Genomic DNA, 8,887 nt, shown 5'->3' with positions numbered 1-8,887 from the left:
GAGTTGGTATGATCTCCCCCTGTTCTGCAGAGTGAGTGAGTGAGTGTAGTTTGTATGATCTCCCCCTGTCCTACAGAGTGAGTGAGTGTAGTTTGTATGATCTACCCCTGTTCTACAGAGTGAGTGAGTGGAGTTTGTATGATCTCCCCCTGTTCTACAGAGTGAGTGGAGTTTGTGTGATCTACCCCTGTTCTACAGAGTGAGTGAGTGTAGTTTGTATGATCTACCCCTGTTCTACAGAGTGAGTGAGTGGAGTCTCCCCCTGTGAGCCGAAACACACTCACAGGCAAAAAGAGTCACAGACATACACAGAAACCCACAGACACCCACACACAGAGAGACACACACACAGAGACACAGAGAGAGAGAGAGAGACAGACACAGAGAGACACACACACACAGACACACACAGAGAGACACACACAGAGACACACACACACAGAGACATGGTCTCCGGAGGAGCTCACCGATGGGACTTTGCCCAGATATTTCAAGGATTTGTGAGCTCCTCACACAATCCAACCTGGTTAAACCCAGGATGGGTCGTAGGCAGGCCAGCCTAAATGTTTCCAACCGGAGAGACACACACACACAGACACACACACACACACAGACACAAACACAAAGACACACACACAGAGAGAGGCACACACAGAGACACACACAGATACACACAGAGACACACACACACAGAGACACACATACACAGAGACAACACACAGAGACACACACACACAGAGACACAGAGACACACACAGAGACACACACACACAGAAACACACACACACAGAGACACACACAGATACACACAGAGACACACAGAGAGAGACACACACACAGAGACACAGAGACACACACATACATATACAGAGAGACACACACACATACACAGAGAGACACACACACAGAGACACACACACACACAGAGAAACACACACAGAGACGTAGGCATATGCACAATCTCGTGACACTCACTCTCCCTCAAGGGCACGACCTCAAGCGCGACCCAGGGTGAGGACAGCGGTGGCGAGGACGAGACGGAGAATCTCACGCGGAGGAGATAGCGGCCACCGGCATCGTCCAGCGCTGAAGAGACGTCACAGCACGTGTCTTTGGTGGCAGCACAGACGGTCTGCCAGAGGGCGCGTCTGAAGCTGCGCAGACAGAGACACAGGGAGCAGTGGTGAGGGTGGTGAGGAGAGAGTGGGTGAGTGGGTTGGTGGGTGGGTGGGTTGGTGAGTGAGTGAGTGGGTTGGTGGGTGAGTGGGTTGGTGGGTGAGTGAGTGGGTTGGTGAGTGAGTGAATTAATGAGTGAGTGGCTGAGTGAGTGGCTGAGTGAGTGAGTGGCTGAGTGAGTGAGTGGGTTGGTAGGTGAGTGGGTTGGTGGGTGAGTGAGTGGCTGAGTGAGTGAGTGGGTTGGTGAGTGAGTGGGTTGGTGAGTGTGGTGAGTGGGTTAGTGGGTGGGTGAGTGGGTTGGTGAATAAGTGGGTCGGTGAGTGAGTGGGTGAGTGAGTGGGTGAGTGGGTGAGTGGGTTGGTGGGTGAGTGGGTTCGTGAGTGGGTTGACGAGTGAGTGAATTAATGGGTGAGTGCCTGAGTGAGTGGCTGAGTGAGTGAGTGGCTGAGTGAGTGGGTTGGCGGGTGAGTGAGTGGGTTGGTGGGTGAGTGGGTTGGTTGGTGAGCTAGTGGGTTGGTGAGTGAGTGCCTTAATGGGTGAGTGGCTGAGTGAGTGAGTGAGCATCTCACAGTTTGCTCTGAACTCTGTAGGTGACATTCAGGAACGTTGAGTTGGTGGTGGTGGTGGAGTTGATGCTTGAAGGGTCAACAGGTGGGGGTCTCTCTCCTCCACCCCCCACAGGAGCCACTTCAACGGGGTCCCAGCAAAGCGTCGCCAGGAGGTCTTGAGACTCCAAACGCACATTCAGTAGATACGGCGCAACTGGGCAGATGGGAAAACAACACTCACACACAGTGCGCTAACCACTGCACCACCACTCACACAGTGCGCTAACCACTGCACCCCACTCCCGCCACACACACAGTGCGCTAACCACTGCACCACCACCACTCACACACAGTGCGCTAACCACTGCACCACCACTCCCCACACACACAGTGCGCTAACCACTGCACCACCACTCCCCCCACACACACAGTGCGCTAACCACTGCACCACCACTCCCCCACACACACAGTGCGCTAACCACTGCACCACCACTCCCCACACACACAGTGCGCTAACCACTGCACCACCACTCCCCACACACACACAGTGCGCTAACCACTGCACCACCACTCCCCACACACACACAGTGCGCTAACCACTGCACCACCACTCCCCACACACACACACACAGTGCGCTAACCACTGCACCACCACTCCCCACACACACACACAGTGCGCTAACCACTGCACCACCACTCACCGTGGCTGCACGTGGCGAGGTGGAGGAAGAGGAGGTCACGTGAGGAGAGTTTCGACGTCGCCATTCGCACCACGTGACCTCTGACCCGAAGTCACGTGCAGAGAAACTCGAGTCGAGGTCTCATTGGTCCTCCTCCGTGGGGGCCACGCCCCCTCGAGAATTTTCCGCTCTCCCGATTGGTCCGCCGTGGGGGTGACGTCACGACACAACAAACCCCCCGCACCCCTCCATTGCCACGTAAGCCAATCGGCGAACTCCCCACTGGGTGATGACGTCACGCACGCGCATCCTGTAGCCAATGAGCGCGTGCGCGTAGGGACGGATGACGTCATGTGACTCGAGAGCGAGAGAGGGAGGGGCTACACAAGTCGAGGCCGAGACGCTGTAGCAGCTGCTGCTGTAGCTACAGCTGTTACTGCTGCTGCTGTTGCTGCTGCTGCTGTTGCTGCTACAGCTGCTGTTGCTGCTGCTGCTGCTACTACAGCTGCTGCTGCGTTGCCTGCCGACAGCAGCGACCTGTTGTGAGCATTGCGAGCCCCGCTGCCGTGAAGTTGCGGGGAAAGTATCTGAAGGTGAGTGGGTGGTCCTCCCCTACCTCCCTCCACCACCAGCACCACTCCTCTTTTAAATGAATAATTGCATCTGCGACGATTGGAGTGGTGAGGGTGAGTGGTGAGGGTGAGTGGTGAGGGTGAGTGGTGAGCGTGATTGGTGAGGGTGAGTGGTGAGGGTTAGTGGTGAGGGTTAGTGGTGAGGGTGAGTGGTGAGAGAGTGGTTAGTGGTGAGAGTGAGTGGTGAGGGGTGAGTGGTGAGGGTGAGTGGTGAGTGGTGAGGGTGAGTGGTGAGCGTGAGTGGTGAGGGTGAGTGGTGAGGGTTAGTGGTGAGAGAGTGGTGAGGGTGAGTGGTGAGAGAGTGGTGAGGGTGAGTGGTGAGAGAGTGGTGAGTGGTGAGGGTGAGGGGTGAGTGGTGAGGGTGAGTGGTGAGGGTGAGTGGTGAGGGTTAGTGGTGAGAGAGTGGTGAGGGTGAGTGGTGAGGGTGAGTGGTGAGGGTGAGTGGTGAGGGTTAGTGGTGAGAGAGTGGTTAGTGGTGAGACTGAGTGGTGAGGGGTGAGTGGTGAGGGTGAGTGGTGAGGGTGAGTGGTGAGGGTGAGTGGTGAGCGTGAGTGGTGAGGGTGAGTGGTGAGGGTTAGTGGTGAGAGAGTGGTGAGGGTGAGTGGTGAGAGAGTGGTGAGTGGTGAGGGTGAGTGGTGAGGGTGAGTGGTGAGGGTGAGTGGTGAGGGTGAGTGGTGAGGGTGAGTGGTGAGAGAGTGGTGAGTGGTGAGGGTGAGTGGTGAGGGTGAGGGGTGAGTGGTGAGGGTGAGTGGTGAGGGTGAGTGGTGAGGGTTGGTGGTGAGGGTTAGGGTGAGAGAGTGGTGAGGGTGAGTGGTGAGGGTGAGTGGTGAGGGTGAGTGGTGAGGGTGAGTGGTGAGGGTTAGTGGTGAGAGAGTGGTTAGTGGTGAGGGTGAGTGGTGAGGGTGAGTGGTGAGAGAGTGGTGAGGGTGATTGGTGAGGGTGAGTGGTGAGCGTGATTGGTGAGGGTGAGTGGTGAGGGTGAGTGGTGAGGGTGAGTTATGAGTAAGCTCCAAGATTAATAAACAAAAAATCTCGACAAATAAAAGTGCATGCGCAGTAATAGAATAATAATAATAACGATGATGATCAACCCGTGCTTGTTAAAGTTCAACGCGTTCACTACGATATTTAATTATCGCTGTTGAAATAATCCCGCCAAATTGAGTCGTTAATTAGGTCAGCTGTTAATTAGCCTGAGGTGTTGACCTGAGGCCAATTAATTAAGCAACGTGCTCATTCAATTACAAATTGCGTGTGTGACGTGAGTTGACTCGGGTTTTATTTGAACTTTTTTTTAATGCTATTGTGTTTAATTTAAGGACAGTGCACATACATTATCAGAGTTGTGTGTTTGTTTGTATTATGACTGCAGGTATTGTGGTCTATGCAAACATGACTCCTTGTAAAAAGGTGTCAGTTTTGTTGCCAGATAGAAGGGTAAAAAACAATTATCAAGACAATCCTAGATTGAATAGGAATGTTAAAGACCTCTTAATATCTCGATTTAAAGCTTTCGTGACTGCAGGGATTCATCTTCTTGGTTCTTTCGGTAAAGTCACGTAGAATGGAAGTAATAAAATAAAACATAATACAATAAAATAATATAATATTTTATTATGTTTAATTTTTATTATTTTATTACTTCCCTTCTACGTGACTTTACTGAAAGAACCAAGAAGATGAACCTCTTAATATCGTTGGAGATTGTCATTAATTTAGCTAAGAGTGAGTGGCAAGCTCGACTGACCACGATGATTCATAGATGTTTGCCTTTTGCTCATTTAACTCTGGGTAACGTCATCTGTGATTGCTTTTTAAATCCTTTATATTAAGTTCGCTTGCTTGCTTGCTTACGACCGTGCAAATCTTTTGGTCGTTTTTTAACCCACTTCCCGTGATCCAATCGAGCTGACATTTTGCACACAGACTCGTTGTGCGTGACAATTTATTTTCGTGAAAAACATTTTTTTCCAAAATTTTCCACTTTTTAGGAACAAAAATTTTTTCACATTTAATTTAAAATACCAATGTGATAAAAATGAAACTCTTACTCAAGAAAAACAGAAATGAATAATAAAATAAAACCGATGCCACGCATATAAAGGATTTATAGTGAAAAACTTTGTTTTTACGGGTTAATTTTTTTAACATAAAATTTGCACCCTCGTTATAACTGGTGTCACGTGACGTGAGCAGATTGGAGATACAGAAACTAAATACACGTGCGGTTTTATAAATTAATTAACAAGACAAGTATTCACTGGGTAGCCGAGGAAATCACGAGCGCTTGATTGATTAATTAATTTGATGTTTGTGATTAATTAGGCTCGCCACACGGAAGCTAATTAACTTTGGAACTTCCATTTAATCCCAAAGCTAATTTTCCAGCTGGGCTGTGCGAACGGCCTTGAACCTGCTCTGAAAGTTTCAGGTTCTTGTGCACTAATTTGTGTGGGAAAAAATGTAACATTAAATGTTATCACAGTATTTGGTTTCTCTTACGGGGTCGTTTATTTATCCGTTTACAACTCTGTCGGCCAACTGTTGGGCAAAGTCTTGGGATCCACACACAGTTTCCCCCAAGGGAGTGTTTTTAATATATATTGTTTTAGAATAACGTTATTCTGTAATCTTTATATTTTGCGAAAGTATCGTACAGGTTATCAAATCGCTGTTTCGCCCGAATAACTACCCTTGTAATCAACGACTTGTTTTGGAAAATTTAATCGGATCGCTAATGGCTCTGATGATGATGACAGTTGCTGTGAGAGTTGTATTTTTAAATCCTTTATATTAAGTTCACTTGCTTGCTTGCGCGCTTAGGACCGTACAAATCTTTCGGTCGTTTTTTAACTCACTTCCAATCGAGCTGACATTTTGCACACAGACTCGTTGTGCGTGACAATTTATTTTCGTGAAAATTTTTTCCAAAATTTTCCACTTTTTAGGAATTTTTTTTTTTCATATTTAATTTAAAATATCAATGTGATAAAAATGAAACTCTTACTCAAGAAAAACAGAAATGAATAATAAAATAAAACCGATGCCACGCATATAAAGGATTTATAGTGAAAAACTTTGTTTTTACGGGTTAATTTTTTTCAAATTTTCTTGCCGTGGATTTCATACCTGATGATGATTGCTTGTGTTGCAGTCGAAACGCCGTGAGAATTTTAATCGGATCGCTAATGCCTCTGATGATGACAGTTGCTGTGAGAGTTGTATTTTACCTCGTTACAATGCCATTGGTCAGTCTAGTGAATGGGTGGCACAGATGCTAATGCAACAGCAATGCCATTTCGAGGGTGTGGAGTTTAGCCTGTTATGTACGAAACTTGAGAACCCTAGCTACATACAATGTCTGCTGCCAGTTTTATAGGGCTGAACATTGAAAATGTCTAAGTGTACAATTATTGCGATTACCATGTCTCTATAGTCGTGGTTGAAGAGACATTGTAATGTTTTTAGACTATTTATCTTTTCCTGTAATTTCTTGAAATTCTCTTTCGGCTGATCTTCTTGGTTCTTTCGGTAAAGTCACGTAGAAGGGAAGTAATAAAATAATAAAAATAAAACATAATAAAATAAATAATTCTCACGACGTTTCGGCTACAACGCAAGCAGCCGTCTTCAGGTGAAGAATGAGACACTACCAAGCTAGGAGCTTATATATAAGCTGCGTTGGAGGTGGAAGCTGCGTTGGAGGTGGAAGAGCGCCTTAACAAAAAGAATGTGCATATGAAGAGGAATTTAGCATATTCATGGAAAATGCGTAGGTGGTGGGCGGGGGGTTTCAAAGTCATATTATGCCCATGCATTATGCAGGATCAGCAGCACCAAGGGGGGGTGCAGGGAGTAGCAGTAACAAAGGAAAGGAATGTTAATGATATGTAGCTGCAGTTACTCAACAACCACGTAGAAAACTAAAGTATAAACTACATAAAAACTAAAGTATAAACTGCATAGCACCATCACTATACTTACTATACTCTCCAATAAGCTGAGTTACTAACAGCAAGTAATACATTACAATTCTGCGTCGTAAAAATTATACAATATGCTTCCATCTAAACTTTATTCTCTTACATCACACGAGCATATACCGTACTATATACTGCCATAGATAAACCCAACATTAATGTACATACTGTATTGCTGTAAACCAACCTTTACCTTATACATTTTAATATAACACTATGTATTATTCTACCCACCCTAATGTGTATCGAAATGGTTTATTACGTCCTTCCAATGATTGCTAAGCCAGAATCCATCTTCTTGGTTAAAATTTTCTCTGTGTTTGTATATGTGGATCGCCTCATGAACGAATCTCTCATGATAGCCAGATGGCTTACAGAGAACCTCTGTCTTGGAGAAGTCAATATCATGTGAGCCCACTGAGTTGTAACAGTGATCTGCCACGGCTGAGGTGTTTGTCCTACCGTGTTTCAGGTCAGCTTTATGTTCACGGATGCGGTCCGAGACATGTCGTTTGGTTTCCCCAATGTAACTGCTACCACAGAGGCAACTTAGTTTGTAGACGCCAGGGTACTGTATGTCTGGAACCACATCTTTTACAGACGGTACCAGATCACGGATTTTATGTACTGTGTTGAATCGGACCTGGATCTTGTGTTTTAATCAGGATTTGGAGATCTTTTTTGTGACCCCAGCAATGTAGGGTAAGGTGATGGTCTTGAAAGGCTCCTCAACAGGATCCTTCTTGATGGTTGGAGTGATGGCTTTGCGGATTGTGTAGTCGGAGTAACCATTAGCCTTAAGAGCTTGGCGTACGTGTTTGAGTTCACTGGCAATGTGTTCATGGTCGGAGATGCATTGGGCTCTATGATATAGAGTCTTGATGAGGGAATTCTTCTGGGATGGATGGTGGTGGGAATCCGGTTTTAGGTAAGCATCCGTATGGGTGGCTTTCCTGTAGACAGAGTGGCTCATTGAACCATCAGGTCTCCTTTTGATTAGGACATCCCAAAAGGGTAGCTTGCCATCTTTTTCGACTTCCATGGTGAATCTGATGGCTGGGTGTATGGAGTTGATGTGGTCGAGAAATTGGTCTAGAGCAGCACGGCCATGTGGCCAGATGACAAAAGTGTCGTCTACGTACCTTTTCCATAAGGTCGGGCGTAGAGTGGCAGTCTGGATGGCGTCCGTCTCAAATTTCTCCATGAAGATGTTGGCTACAACCGGAGATAGGGGGGAGCCCATTGGGGTGCCCTCAGTTTGCTTGTAGAAAGTTTCATTCCAGGTGAAGTATGTATTGGTTAAGCAGTGTCTCACCAGGGGGGGTACCCCAGCATTCAGTCCATGATGAACCAAGTCTTCAATGATTGCGATGGTGTCAGGTACAGGAACCTTGGTGAATAAGGAAACCACATCAAAACTGACAAGCAGGTCGTCTGGGGACAGGGCAATCCCCTTGATTGTCGATACCAGGTCAGTAGAGTTTAGTACCGCAGAGGTGGTTTTTCCAGTGAAAGGCCGTAGGATTTCAGACAAAAAACGAGCCAATTTATAGGTGGGGGAGTTGATAGTAGAGACAATGGGACGAAGAGGAGTATCTTCTTTATGTATCTTTGGCAAGCCGTATAATCTTGGTGGCCTGGCTGCAGAAGGTTTCAACGAGAACTGTTTGGTCTGATCAAATAATGCGGTTGAATCAGAAATGATTTTGTTGGTTTTAGTGACGAGGCTGTTGGTGGGTCTCTTTTTATTTTTGTATAGCTGCCATCGTTGAGTAGTTCTTGAATTTTGTTATTATATTCTATTTTGTCCATGATGACAGTGGCATTGCCTTTGTCGGCTGAGAGGATGACCAATGTCATCCCTCTTTTTT

The sequence above is a fragment of the Lethenteron reissneri genome, unplaced genomic scaffold, assembly GCF_015708825.2.
Source record: "Lethenteron reissneri isolate LAM-NWPU_2019-01 unplaced genomic scaffold, ASM1570882v1 scaffold_1630, whole genome shotgun sequence".
In the NCBI taxonomy this organism is placed as follows: domain Eukaryota; kingdom Metazoa; phylum Chordata; class Hyperoartia; order Petromyzontiformes; family Petromyzontidae; genus Lethenteron; species Lethenteron reissneri.
This window is presented reverse-complemented; position numbering follows the sequence as displayed.